The sequence below is a fragment of the Melozone crissalis genome, unplaced genomic scaffold (genome assembly GCF_028551555.1).
Source record: "Melozone crissalis strain CALT ecotype California unplaced genomic scaffold, PUWL_Pcris_2 ptg000036l_1, whole genome shotgun sequence".
NCBI classification, from domain to species: domain Eukaryota; kingdom Metazoa; phylum Chordata; class Aves; order Passeriformes; family Passerellidae; genus Melozone; species Melozone crissalis.
Genome location: NW_026535814.1, coordinates 1,332,307 through 1,347,312, shown reverse-complemented (window position 1 = coordinate 1,347,312; position 15,006 = coordinate 1,332,307). Strand labels below are relative to the sequence as shown.

At 33.2% G+C, this 15,006-nt stretch overlaps 1 protein-coding gene across 8 annotated transcripts in view; it reads left to right on the top strand.

Moving 5' to 3' along the window:
• The window catches only part of MEF2C (myocyte enhancer factor 2C), a 119,482-nt gene that overhangs the window by 4,326 nt on the left and 100,150 nt on the right, over positions 1 to 15,006 (top strand). For 5 of the 8 annotated variants that reach the window (XM_054283214.1, XM_054283211.1, XM_054283213.1 and 2 more), the window contains exon 2: positions 7,231 to 7,443. The exons of 2 other annotated variants lie outside the window; for them this stretch is intronic. The gene's annotated coding sequence lies outside the window, so the exon portion shown is untranslated. Of the gene's footprint in view, positions 1 to 7,207; positions 7,444 to 15,006 lie in introns of all 8 variants that reach the window. One more of the 8 variants, XM_054283208.1, reaches the window with a different exon arrangement.

Genomic DNA, 15,006 nt, shown 5'->3' with positions numbered 1-15,006 from the left:
TTTCATATAATATTTCAAAAGAACTCTTTTTTTACCCAACTGATGCCTCCTAGTGTTTCACATAATAAAACACTAATGAGTCAACCATAAATGTAAACATCATTCTTTCATTTTCTTCATCTTATGTGGTACATAAAATTAATATTTATGTTTTTAATTTTGTATGCATTATTTTAATCAGACAAGAAACTCATATAAATTCAAATGTCTCATTTTAATGGATACTGAAGGTGCATTTCTATTTTCTTTCACTATAGCTTTGCCTAGCTGTGTTTTGAAAAGTTTAAGTTATATAGTTTAAGTAATATAGGATACGTTTTCATTTTCTCCTTTTGTTTCCTATGTGCATTAAATGCATTTCTCAACAATGCATTATTAGGCTCAAAAAATTCCTTAAAAAGGAATTTTAAACATTTGCTAGCATGATGCTTTGAAAAGTAAGCCCTCAAAATAGGCAATAAATGCAGTTATAGAAATGTTTGAAATGTCCTAAGAGACCTCACAGCCAAATAATATTAAAAACCACTGGTCTGCAACATGCTTGCTCACTACAGTCCTCAAAGAATACTTACCGTATTTTGTAGCCATTCCTGATTATTTTACTGTTGTATGATCAAGAAAAGTCTGTGAAGACAGTTTTCAAATTCACAAAACGTTCATCTTACTCTTTTAGTTGTGTGTGTGGATGATCAGTACTTCTGAAAAATAGTTCATTTGCATAAAATATTGAGATGGAGTTTGAAGTGGTAAAGACAGTGTCCTTTTCTTACAAGTGCAGTCTGGTCGTATAACTTCTGAATGCCTCAAAAAACCACATTCAGCTCTATCAGACAGCAGTAGAATTTTTTACCTTTTATTTTATGGAAAAGTTTAATTTTCAAAAAGTTATCTAGCATCAATTCAAAGCAAAACCTAGGGGCCTCAGCTGTGTATTGGATCTGTCAGGTATGCTCTTATAATAATAAAGAAGCAGTCAAGACTGAGAATACTCTTACACAATTAATGCAACAGTTTTATGTAAAGTATGAGATCAATTTAGTGAAAACTGAATTGGAAATAAAGCCTGTTATGCTAAGATTTTCAAGAAAAGCAGTGAAATTCCTTGGTACTTATTCTGTTCAAGAAGTTTAAAGATATATAGTCAGTTTGCAATTAAAAATCAAAGTTTAAGAGTTAATATGAGTACCAAAAATTTGTGTCTTCTCAATGCACATACGATAAATTAAAGGGCCTACTTACAGAAAAATTCTGACTGAATGCAGAGAGTTAAATCTATATATGCAAATCTTGGTCTTGCAAATTAGTATCTGAATTTAGAAGATTTTAAAAGTGCACATTTTAGGATTGTGTTTTGCTATCAACCCTTTTAACCTAGCATTTTTCTCCCAGTAGTTTTAAAGTGCAAGATCAGTAATTTATTTAACCCAAGAAATATGATGTAGAAGCCTGTCCTTTAAACTTCCTTGCATCTTGAAGGTGTTTCCAAGTATGTAAATGACACCTGTTATTCTGTGAGGAAAGCTTACATGCTTAGAATTTTCTGATATATTACATTGCAACTTGCATTGTGAAGAGAAAGTAAATGTGGAAGAAAAATAGGGGGAAGTGTAGCAAAAAAGAATCCGTGTCATTTCCAGTGTAGGACTGATACTCTGAAATACTCCCAAACAGAACCCCACCCAGCTTTTTTTCCCTTTCTTGTTTTTTTTGTTTAAACAACTACATTTAGATTGCTGAGATCTAAATTACAGCCTACACTTGTGTTATCGGACTTAGAACAATTTCTGGACAAATTGTCTGAGAGTTATTTTAGTGCTATGTGGAATACACTGGCACACAATATGGATTCAGTAATCACACCAGTGAGGTCAGATAGACTGTGCCCCATTTGTAATCCCCTGGACAGGTGTTTTAGCAGTCACCTGCTGCAGCAGGGTTGATGTACTTATTTCTGCCTTCTGGCACCTTCCCCAATACTGGAAGCCTGCAAGAGCTCGAGTGAAGAGAGCTTCAGTGATCTTGGCCAGTACAGCTGGTCCTGGAAGTCAGTCAGTATCTGCTTCCTTCATTTAAGCTAACCATAAGGCAGCCCACAGATTAAGGACGGAATTGAACAGATGGCATACAGCTCCTCTGCCTTCTTTTCCCAGGTTATAAAGCTGATATGAAACTTAGATCCAAATCTAACAAGTCTTATCTTAGTCTTAGTTCTTCAACTGTATAATTGATTAAATTAAGTTTATAATAAAAATTATCAACCAAGTACCAGTGCAGGAATTCACCTTAAATATTACTATCTCATATTTTTCATGCTGTAATCTCAAGGTCTAAGTGAACTGAATTAGAAACAACATTATTTATGTTTGCTTTTATAGATATAGGGTGCATGCCACTTGTGGAAACCACGCTCAGTTAAATTTCACTATTTACTCTTAAGTTGTCAATCAATAGCTGTTAGGAAAGTATGTACAGAGGGCAAAGAGGGAGGCTTGTGAAATTGTTTATAGACCACATCAGAACAAGTTGACAAATTACAGAACACTATCCACGTGGAACAATAATTTTAGTAATATAAAAAATCAAGTCACAGATTAGCATGTGCTATTTGTGTGATTTTGAATAAAATTCTTCCTCATAGTGAAAAAAATTTCAATACAACATTATATTTGAAATATATATTTCAAATATGATATCCATTTTTAACAAGATTGTTAAGATATTGTTGGGTTATCAGAGAAATTACAATGTTTCAGAACATATTCGCCCTGTAAGAAGTTTGACTGCAGCACTTTTCATTTAAAAATTCAATATGGACTTCTCAATGAACACTGTTTTAAATAATTTCATCAGAGTTTGGTGGAAAAGATGTCCCTAAAATGGGGGCTAGGACGGGAGGGCATTGCAGACAAACAATAGGACACTGAGGTCCTGTGACCATCCTGTAATGCTGGCCCATGTGTCTCCTTCAGCCTGGCATTTCAGCCTCTGAATTTTACTACCAAGAACTCACTTTTGATGGCCATATCCCATGGGAATGCCTAAGTTACTATTATAAAAATGTTAATATTCTGGGGATATTCTGTGGAACCAGCAGGAGACAGTATGTTCTCTAGATTTAGCCTCTGGACTGCTGTATGTCTGTCCATCAGAGTCCTGAATGTGTTTCTGCTTATGATAAGTGGGAAAACAGCAATAGAGGAGGAAGGCTTTTAGGGCGTTAGAAGAACATGGATATGGTCTGTTTGTTAAGATGGGATACTATGAAGGAGAGTTAGTCATGTTAGTCAAACTTAAAACTTTAATCTTGCAGAATTTTTTCATTAAAAGTTCCTGTTGAAGTGTATATAATTAATCTTGCTGTGAATAATCTTTGTTGCAGACATAGGGCAGTGGTCTTACTCATTGTTGATTGAAATATGTTGTAAGGCTGTAAGGAAAGATGTTTGGAACAGTATTTGATGACACAAATTTGATTTGATTTTGCCAACAGAATCTTGGAGAAATTGTCAGTTTTCCCGTCATCTTGTTTATGTTTATGAGATGGACATATCATATGACATGCAGAGGAATGAGAAAAAAATCCATGTTACGACCCCAGTGCAATCTATGAAATTTGTGAATTTGCATACTTACTAATCTTCTTCATGACATATTTTTTATTTCAGAATACTGAGCTAGAAAATACATTCATGCAGTGGCATGCAAATATTATAACTTTATCCAAAACACATGTACACAAATTTTAGAAATTATAAATATGACCATAAATGTTGGTAAGAGTGTATACTGGTATGGTCATTTAAAACTAAAACAAATGTCATTCATGTTCTTGAGTATACACATTCAAAAAACTATAAGCCAGGCTAGTACTCTTTGTTATATGATGTGTAGTTAACAATTGGAAATAATATAAATTTATGTTCAAAATGTATATGAAATTTTTTTCCACTTTACTCTTAAAACATGATGAAATGATTGCCAAGCTACCTAATTGAAGCAAACTTCCTATAATTATAGTTGTATCCTTGGTAGGTAGAAATCTGCATATCTTCACAGGGGAAACAGGATCTGATGTTTCTATTTTATGGCAGTTGATGCTGCCATAAAAAAGATTATGCATAGGACAGAAAGAGAAGAATGATCTTCTACATTTCCTGTAATATTGGCATACAAGTTGGACTAGTATTTTTTTAGGTTTTCCAAAAATTGTTATTGACAAAGCAAAATGAAAATCTATTTTCAATACATGTTCCAGTACTTAAATCCTCATTGAGAACCTTGCATTTAGTTCAGTTATGCTTCCAGTAGATAGTGTCACAAGCTTAGTATTACACTGAGTGGTGACATGCAAAATAGTAATATAGAATGCATCCTTACTGGATGCTATCTTTTCTGGAATTTCATATTTTTAAAAATTGCTTGAGAGGTGATACAGTGGTGATAGGCATAATGCAAATCATTATGACAGATAAAAAGCAAGCAATAGAAAAATTACTATTTTGGCATAATATTTTTAATGTTATTAGGATTATTTCCCTATATTTCTAATCATGTAGTAATACACATATCTGAGGGTGCAAGAATTTCTCAATGGAAGCAGGGTGTGTTTTTATTTCATCAATATATAACAGCAAGAAGCAATATGCCGTGCAACAGAGGTGTGACAAAAATAGACAGACATTCTGCTCTGTTTTTAGGAGCAGTGCTTGTCACCTATCTGGACAAATTATGATTTTCTTGAGCTGCTTTCTGTTACAAGTCTCTAAAAGTCACCACTGTAGAACAGTAGCCCTCTGTTCTACCACATTTTTATATATACAATTACAAGCAAACCCCTCATGACACCACCACTTCATTCACTGCTCCAAGAGGACACTTCTACAGATTTCTGATAAAAAGTAATTTTGAGAATAGTCAGGAAGAAAGTATTTGTTCACTCCTTTTGCTTTACTGGTTTCCAGATGTGATCAGAAAGAAGAAGTTATTCCACTAATGGATCAGAAGATTGCTCTATGAATTAAATACCATTCCAAAAATACAACTCCCATGTTTGATAAATATAAATTCAAAATACAATGTGGATATATTAAAAAGGTCTCTTTAAAATTGCAAGGAATCTAAAGATGTATAGTTTTGTGAGATTCTGATGATGATATGTGAAAGAAAGAATCATCAGCATTCTATTTGCATATGTTGGTCTACATCCTACTCTTATATGAAGACTAGTTAAATAAATACCCACTCCTGTGTCTGTTCACAAAGACCACTTTCTATTACCATGATCTAAACTAGATACCTAAATCTAAAATGTAGGCTTTCTTTTGAAAAGGTGAGCATATGGCATATTACATTTCAAAGTGTGCTCCAAATTTTGAACAAGTTTCTTAAATGCAATAATTGTCAGCACCAAATGTAACCCATCAGTTTCAATTTCCAAGGAGGCTAGGGAGGAGAATCTTTCAATATGAATTCCAAAACCTTAAAATATTGAGAGTATTTTAAAAATGTATGTTTATCTGTAATGTACAATTCAGTAATCATCATCTCCGAAGAAATACATGAACTTTATTTAAGGCAACAGATGCAAGGTAAAAAAAATTGCAAGTGAGGGGCAAAAGCTGAAAAACTGTATAAAAGGGACTCAGAACCACCAAGTGTAAATTTTCAATGGAACTGCAAACTTCTTTTTCTTTTTTTTCTTTTTTTGTGCAAGTCTGTTATGAAATGCCTGAGTGGAATGAAATTATCACTTTTACTAAAACCTTAAATTTGTGTTGGAATGGGTTCAGAAAATTAGAAAGGACTTAGGGCAACATCTAAAAGTGGAATTTCGGTTTTACTTTGCTGTGTCCTGTTGTCTGCTGGAATCCACATCCCAAATTAATTCTGTAAGTTCTTTATGAACATTGGTTTAATTTTTATGTCAGAAATTCAAGAGTTGAGAAACCTGACTGGAAAGACTTCCTACTCCTAACATAGAGCAGTTAATAGTAAATTCTCTTTTCCATTGATTATAGAATATTGTGGGAGAAAGCTAGTCTCAGTTTCCAAATGTGAGGCCGTTACATTTTTGTATAGGTAATGAAATAGCCATCAAAGGAAGGACTGTAATTGGGTAATGTTTTGCTGGAATGCCATAGTTCCTTACCTATTGAGATAGTCTCTCAATCTTTTTTACCTCTCTTACTAAAAAATGCAAGCCTTTCTATGATTCTAGTCTGTAATATAGCTTTCTGTTTAAACTTATAGCTAGTTTAAACAACGAATTCAATGCCATCTTTGCTATTGCATTGTCTGAAAAGTTTGATTTTACTTTATAAAATACAATGTATAAGAAAATAATTCTTTTGATTTTACCTTTATAATAGCAAGTGCATTCATCTAAATACATAAAACTAGATAATAAGTACTTCTGTGACAGTCTTTCATAATTTTTAGTGACCTCATCCTTTCATTTGAGTTAGCTTTTGAACAGATACTTACCATGTCTAATGAAGCTCTGAAATCTCAGATAAGAGCTAGAAACACAAAGAGATATTTGACTGTGAGGACAGTGAGCACTCTGTGAGTGAGTAATCAATTGATTCTGGGTTGGCTGAGACAGGAATTACAGGTCGAGGGTGTGCTAAATCTCTCAGTCTACCTCAGAGTGTTACATAAACCTATAAGAGAAAAATTACTTCCAAAATAACCATTTTTTTGCATGTTCTCTCTCGTCTTCACACCCAGAGTTTGGGTGGTCTTTTAGGAAAGACCTTGTGGCCTAGCATGCATGACTCTTCAGCCAGTTTCTTGTATAATTAATGTGCCTGTTGAATATGTGGGTGTGAGTCAAAAGCTGATTTATTGACCACATTATTAGGCTTGAATTAATGAAGAAGAGTTAAGTCCAGTTAAAAAGTTGTGGATAGTCCATCTTGACTAGTATTTTTGCAACAGCTTGAAGCTGCTCCTAAGCTATAAAAACATGCTGCTTTTTCCTGTTCTTTTACTATAATTTGGAAGTTCTGATCTCTTCTCATGAAGAGAACTTACATCAAAATATAATAAGGCATTTATTTAAGAGTATTTAAGACATAAGTAAATATATGACACTATGTCCTTTGTTCATGTATTTTAGCATAACTTTACTAACTTAATGACCTACTAAAAACTGATTTATATACAGGATTCATACTGTTAATTAACATCCACTTCTTTTTCTCAGTTCTGCTCTGGCTCTTTTTCCAGACTCATTAGAAACAAAGGTACCATTTGAATAGAACATTTCAAAAGAAGATCATCTTATCTTCTCTTCTGGACCACCCTGGGAAGAATGTATAAAGATGTACCACTTCTTTGATCAAGAGCATTATAAGCAGACTTAAGCAGTTTTCTAAGTCCCTCTTGGGTGTACGTGTGTGCTTGCCATTCACACATCCCGAAATGAGATGGAATGTGAAGGTACATTTTATGCTTTTCTAGAGCTGTTCTCAGATTAGGAGAGTATACCCCAGCTTCTGTCTGCTAGATGTTAATTGTATTATGTAACAATCTGTGTGGGTTTCACAAAGCAAAATCATTCCGTTTTTCTAATGTGACTTTGAAGTACTTTCAGAATACCAAATAAACACTGTAGATGGAGGGTATACAGGCTGAGAGTGCTGGCCTCATAAGACTTCCAGGTGCTCCAGATTATTTAAGGTGCTCAGACCATTAGGTGGTGTATGAATCTCCACTCAGCTGGCAGTCCCATTTTATTCCTGATGTATAAGACAAAAGTGCGTAAAACATCATGACAAAATTCCGAATAGTTTGTATGTTCTTTTTGCTGGAACACTATTTCTCAAAAAAGAAAGGGAGGGAGGGAGGGAGGGAGGAGCAAGCTTATTTGGTCTGTCTTCAAGTATTTAGTTTATCTTCAATTAACCAAAAGGGGAACAATGTAAATTACTTTACAGCTGAAAAAAAAGATTTTACAGACTCATCAGAATTTCTGAATTCTTTCCTGAGTATAAGCATGCAGTTCTGGTGCCATGATGAGTCAATCGCTGGAGAGTGCTTTTTACTGTTTACTGAAGATCAGGTTCTCCTTTTATGTGAGAATACATAGTTACAATTATTTGTGGTGGCAGTTTTTATTGACCTGTAACTTGCTGGTTCTTTTTAAAGCTATCTTGGGTTCACAATCCACATATGCAAGTGAAATTTGAGAAGATGCAAGCAGCAATAGCAAAGCTGACTCAATCACGATTTATGCTAATTCAACACGTGAGAGGACCATATCCTCTAATGCTAGAGTATTAGCAGGTTATTTGTTTTGTATTGGTTTTAGGTATAATTCTATTTTGGTCTGAGAGCATAGCTAAGCAGAGGAAGGATATTCTAGTGTCTGTGATGGCAGCTTTTATTTGGGAAGTGCGGAATCAACTCTTCCAGAGCCTCTTTTAGATCACTGTGAAGATTTCACTTTGCTCATGCATCAATTCCCTGTCTGTAGAATGAGATGGTATTTCCCTGAGGCAGATTCTGTGTGACCTGAGCACTGTGGTAACAGTGTCCATATGAGTACCATGGGGAATAAACAAGGCAATGTAGACCGTAAATATGTGGTGGCTTTTAGAGACTTACAGTCTAAAGCAAAGGAACAGATTCTTAGAACTTCACTTTTGCTAGAAATTCATTTTAATTAAAGTTTAGAACTTTCTGCTTCTTTTTGTCCATTTTTCTTCTACTTCTTTAGTAGTTGTGCCAAGGTATCCATGTGTGTTTCTTCCACTGTCATCTGGCTCATTCCCAGCAGATGCACACAATCTGTTTTGCTGTCATTGACAGGGTTCAGTTATGAAAAAAATGTGGCAGAACATGCTGCTGTAGTCACTTATACAGGATTCTCTTTTCTAAGTAACTGAGGAGAAGTTAATTATTTTTATTTTTTTTACATATTGTTCAGTCTTGGGGTTTTATCCAGGCAACTTTGCATTGGGTTAAACAGGGTCTTGTTTATCATCTTAGCTTTCTTTTTTAATTCCTACTTTGTAAAGTTAAAATTTGCCAATTATATGTATTATAGAAATCACCGTAGAATGTTGACAGGCCTCAGTTACAAGTGGCAACAGTAATTCTGGCCATTTGGGAATAAATGTAGTATTTCCAACTATTTTAGACGATGTTATAGTGGTTTTTTTATATTTTATAATATAAATACAAATTTTCCCATTTATAAATAATCCTGATCATCCAAACACATGCACTCTTAAGTATCCTGAATGTACATTAATTATACAAAAGGATTTTGTATACGGGGATAATGTGTTCCTTCTCATGTGAAGTTATAGTCAGTAAGAGACTGAATAGAAACAAATAAAAAAAAGATTTTTTTTTTACTTTATTGCCTACCGAATAAAAGCTATAAACCTTAATCATTTATTGTGATATTTTGGTAACATATCTTAACATAGATTAGGGCCTGTACAGGATGCTGTGCAAATACACATTAATGAACGGCTCTACCCTTGGCCTTAACAGCATGAACAAACAGGATAATAAAAAAGAAGGTAGATGGATATAAATGAAGATTTTTTTTTTTTTACTATTATGAATGTCTTGCCTTTCTTCCCAGTGTTCAAAAGGAAGACTTGGTGTAAGTAATTAAACTTTATGGAAGGTATCTAACAAGAAAAACACTGTTTATTAGGTGATAGGGTGTTCTCACTGTCTTTGCCAAAGAAAAAACTTATCACCAGCTATTTTGTATTCCTTCTTTGCTGCTTTCTGCCTCTATCTCAATGAAGGCAGAGATGACAGCAGCAATTTCCACACTGAGTTTTTAAGTTTACAGTATGAGCCATTAAAAAAACGCTAATATTAAATATGTATAGGCATTCTACATGTTTATTAAAAAACAGAATTTGGTTTACAAGCTGATACTGCCTATAATACTTTTATTTTGACCTAAATTTTCCTTTTGAATTGTACTTTGTTCATATGGGCTGACAGCTCTGGCTTTTTTATTTTTTTTTATTCTACAGCTAAAAGAAAAAAATCTTTCACACCTAGAATCTCTTTTAATTCCCCAAACTGAAAACTAGTTTAGTGAGCCTAGTTTTGGTTGGCTTTGAAATATTTGCATATATACATTAACATAAATTAAATATATTTAAATAAATTTGGTCTATATTTTTAGATTAAAAAATAGACCAGGATATTTTTAGGATTTTTTTAAAAGACTATTTCATTTTGGGAAATGCCTTTATATACTTACAACTCTGAATTCATATTGTTGTCCCTCACCTAGTTGCAGATTTTGTATCATTGATAGATTATTATGTTAAAAAGGCTATCTGTAAATACGCTACAGTGGTAGACTGAGATTAACTAGGCGTGTGGTTTTTCTGTAAATTTGCTTCTTATGATCATGTACATATATTTATACTTATGGACATGCGCATATATATATGTATATATATATATATATATATATATATATATATATATGTATGTATATGTGTGTGTATGTGCTTTTTATACAAATAGGTATGGTTTTCAAACTATGATTGCATGCTGCTGAGTATGCCTTAAATTGTAAATAAAACTGTCAAAATGTCTCTTCAATTAGACCTCCAAAAAATAATCAGTCCATAAACATGTGGTGTTCTTTCTCCATATATATACAGTTATCATATAAAATAAAAATCTTTCATCTAAACTAACATCTTCTGTATTATGCGTTAAAAATACAGTAATTTTAGTGTGGTCTTTATATATTCTTTTATATATGTTGGCATATTTTGGTCTCGAAAAAATAGATGTAAGAATACCAAACCTAATTTCTCCTGATTTTATAGATAGGTTGAATTAAAAGATGACTGTAACCCCTGTTTTTCATCATAATATTTTTAATTTGTATTTTTTTTAAGGAGAGTATTCTTGTATTTTGGAGAGGTTTATTACAAGCTATACCTTGAAAGTTTCTGGAAATAATTTCAACTTTTTAATTTGTCCTAAAATTAATTTAGGATGGGATTTGTTAATGTGGGCATTTCTAGGAGACAAATAGCATCAGTGTATCACATATAATGTAAAAAGCAGACAGAGAAAATAGGGTCCTCAGATGATTACTTTTACTACTTCTACGTCTTGATTGCTAGGCTCAGTTTAACTCCAGAAATATTTTTACAACTTAGCTATTACCCTTTTAAGACTAAGATTGCAGCACACCTATTAGTTGTTTGGGTAGCGAGAAGAGAAAAGGATAATTTAATACATTTCTAGAAGAGTAGAATTTATATCCTAATCCTTGATAAATTGATACTTCTCCAAAGTGTCAGGAAAGATGGTAAAGACCAAATGAAAGACTTCAGAATGTAACATTTTCTCATTGTGCCACCTGTCAACCTTGATTTTTTAAAATTTAATCATATTGATTATGGTTTCTTTATTAAAAACAAAAACAAAATCAAAAACCAAACAAAAAATCAAAACCCAAAACAAAAACCTCTCTCCCCCACCCCCAAAATAATCATAATTTAAAAAGCCTATAAAATTCATTGCAGCTTAGTAGAACAATACACTGCTTTTAGATCTAAATGCTAAACACAAGAATCTCAACACCATTTGCCTCGTATTTTATAATCCTACATGGAATCTTACGTGGTCAAAAAGATGACATTTATACACATCCAAACTGGACAAATTAGATTATAAAGTCCAAAGCTAAAGACTTACTATACAGAACTTTATGCTGAATGCTAAGCAGTTTCAGATTCTGTTTCAAACATCAGTGCTGATCTCACTGTAAATACCTAATAAACAAGAAGATACGAAATAAAGAAGGTGTTTCCGGTTTTTTGTTTTCATTTTACATAGCTGATAACTTTCCATGAAAAAACAAACAAAGAAACAAATAAATAAAATCATAAGAGAACTGGTCAAATGATTATCAGAAAAGCAATAGACTGAGAGCTTTTTTTTTCACAGGTGCTGCAGCTTTTAATTTACATGAAGTTTTGTATTCCATTTATTTTCATCACTACTGTATAGGGACTTGTATTTTCAGTGTCTCAGTAATGTTTCAGGAATAAACATTGATACTTAAGTGATAGTATGCAGATATATGCGTACCTTCTACTAAGCCAATATATAAAACAGGTCAGTAAATCCTGTATATACTTCCATCTTATACTTCAACAGTAATATAAATAACTTGAAGACATCATTAAAGGTATCAGTTGCATGATTATACACTGGAAAATTAAGATATAATTAATATTATAGGACTATGTTTTCTTGCTGTTACGGAAGTAGAACAGTTGGGTCTTTTTCCTGTGAAAATATTTTCCAGTGCCTTGCCAGTAGCATGTTTCCAATGGGAGAATAACCCTCTCTAGCTGGCTGAAGCAGATTTTTTCCCTGTGTAAGGCTAGATGTGGGTTTTTCATGAGCAGAAACAACCTAATTTTGTGATGTGAGCTGTCCTCAAAAATGTATTATTCATAAAGCATGGTTCTTCAACAGTAATGACAGCTTGAGCTAGTACTGCCCCTGGTGAAAGCACTGTTTGTATGGGGAATTTTTTCTTTATAAAAATACACAATTGTTTATTTAATCTGTTTGCCTGCAGATGCAGAACAAACACATTACTCAAGAAAAATTTATATTCATACACAGTTTAAGAGAGAAGGGGACTGTCTGGATGGAGACAGAGCTGACCGCTAACTCTAACACAGGGCAGAGAATTGCTGTAGTGTACAGTCATGCTACACCTGCCTAAATCTCAGAAGTTGTGTGCATCTATGCAGTGCAAGAGATACCTTACAAATGATTAATATTCAACACAAAAAAATGTATGTACAAATGTTAATTATTTGGCCAATTATATTATGGCCTCTGTTTCTCTAACAATTTGTCATTGACAAAAATATAGACAGTGCTTTAATTATAAGAATATTATTTTGAAGAAAAATACTGTAATTTTGAGGGCTCTGCATTATCCAGAAAATTTAAGCATGTTCACAGTGTTAATATGACTGATGATAAAGAGCTCTTTCATGGTAACACTTCTAAATGATCTTATATTGAGCTTAATTGACAAAGCTATTAATACCATTCTAATTTTTTTTAGTTGCCAGTGTCATTAAGCTTGCAAATACACTGTCTCCATAAGTTCCAGTTTTTTATTTCTGTTATCTAAAAAATGTAAAAATAAGAACAGACAGATAGCTTTGTTGTTTTGAATGTCTTATAATTCCACTTTAGTTTGTTTGAAAACTTGAGTGCAAAAATATCAAACTTAAGTAGGTGAAAACATAACACATATCTTTCTGATTGTGTAGATTCTATTGTGTAGAATATATACATTTGACATTATAGAATGAAACCTCTCTCTTCGGTATGTTGTTAGAAAAATTCCAGGCAAGAAAGCTCTTACTCAAATGCTCAATGTGCATCCCAGTTAAAGTCAGGCCTTTATCAGACCCACTGGGCAATTCAAGCACTGAAAGATCCTGACATATTTTTGAATGAGAAGAGCCAGGGCACTTCTGGAGCTGAGAAAAGAAACAATTTTAAGAAGGTAAAGCAGATATTTAAGGAACGTGTAATCTCTGATCAACAGGATCATTTTCAAATCTTCAATACTTAATTTTTATCATGTTTGTCTATATGGGGCATGCAAGGCAGAGAATTTTTCTTCTCTTTTGCAGAGAGTACACTTCCCATAAGCGGAAACTGGGTTATGGACAGAAATAATCTATATTTTAAAATAATAAGAAAAAAAAGAAGACAAAGCATCAAGTTTATATCATAAAAAAGATTTTGTCCACTACAGGTTTCAGTCAGAACTTCTGTACACGGTAGCTTCTCAGAAAACCAGGCAACTGCAGCTATTTCAGCATTATATTAAGCTAATATTTTCTTTCCCTGAATATCCGCTGTTATGTAATAACACTGAAAAATAGTCAACTTGTTTGTACAAACTTATCCGAGAGACCTCTTCCTTTAAGCAATAAGGCCTGGTGGCTGTGGACGATCTTTTTCTGAATGACTAAAATTAATCTGGTTTTAGTTTCATTGCCTATCTTGCTTAATAAAAAAATATATAAGCAGATTTGTAGTTTCTATTCTGAATTGAAGTGTGAGAAGATATTCTGTGAAAGCCACAAGGAAACTTGCGTTACTATCTCCTTAAGCTCCTTCTTCCATTTACTGAAGTCTTGCTAGCAAAAGAGAAATTCTTTTCCATACCAGAATATTCACCAAACATGCTCTATTTTCTGGCATCTTTAAGTGTGAAATTCTCACACAGCATGTTACAGAAAACTTTAGATTTTAAAACAGACCGAGAAGCTTCTTCCTGTCTCCATGAAGCCATAGGTGTTAGGAAAGCTTGTACATGCACAAAGCTGATCTAAATGAGGTTTCAGGGACACAGTAATATGAGTATATTGTGTGGCTGTTTTAAGATAAAGGACCAAATTTTAGTAGAAGACCTGAATTGTTTTCCCATCTGTTTCTGTAGACCTGTTGCATAACTCCAAAAATTCCGTTTGAAAATTTCTACTTTTGTTGTGAAATTTCACCAGTGTCTATAGGTGATAAGTGCAAAAGAGGAAAAGAAAATATTATTATATATATTATTTTATAATCCGTGTATTTTTTTCGGCAGCTTCAAAAGAAATAACACTTGTCATTTGGTAGCTGCAGCTATTAGTCTGTTGAGACATAAGAGGAGATAGATGGGCAGATATTGAATTATTCATGAAGGCTGTTGCTTGAGTTGATGGAAGTTCATCAGCTAATTCCCCCACTCCATTATGGATTTTCTTTCAAATTCAGTCAGGAGTACAAATACAGGAGTACAAGCCATTACTTTTAATAATCATGCTACCAGAAGTTTCATAAATTATATCACATAAGCTTTCTCTTTTAAGAAAGTTACTGACTGTTCATTAGAGGCTGAAAGGTGCTTAATTTTAAATACTTTTAATACTACTAATTCATGAATAGTGTGAACAATATGATATTCTT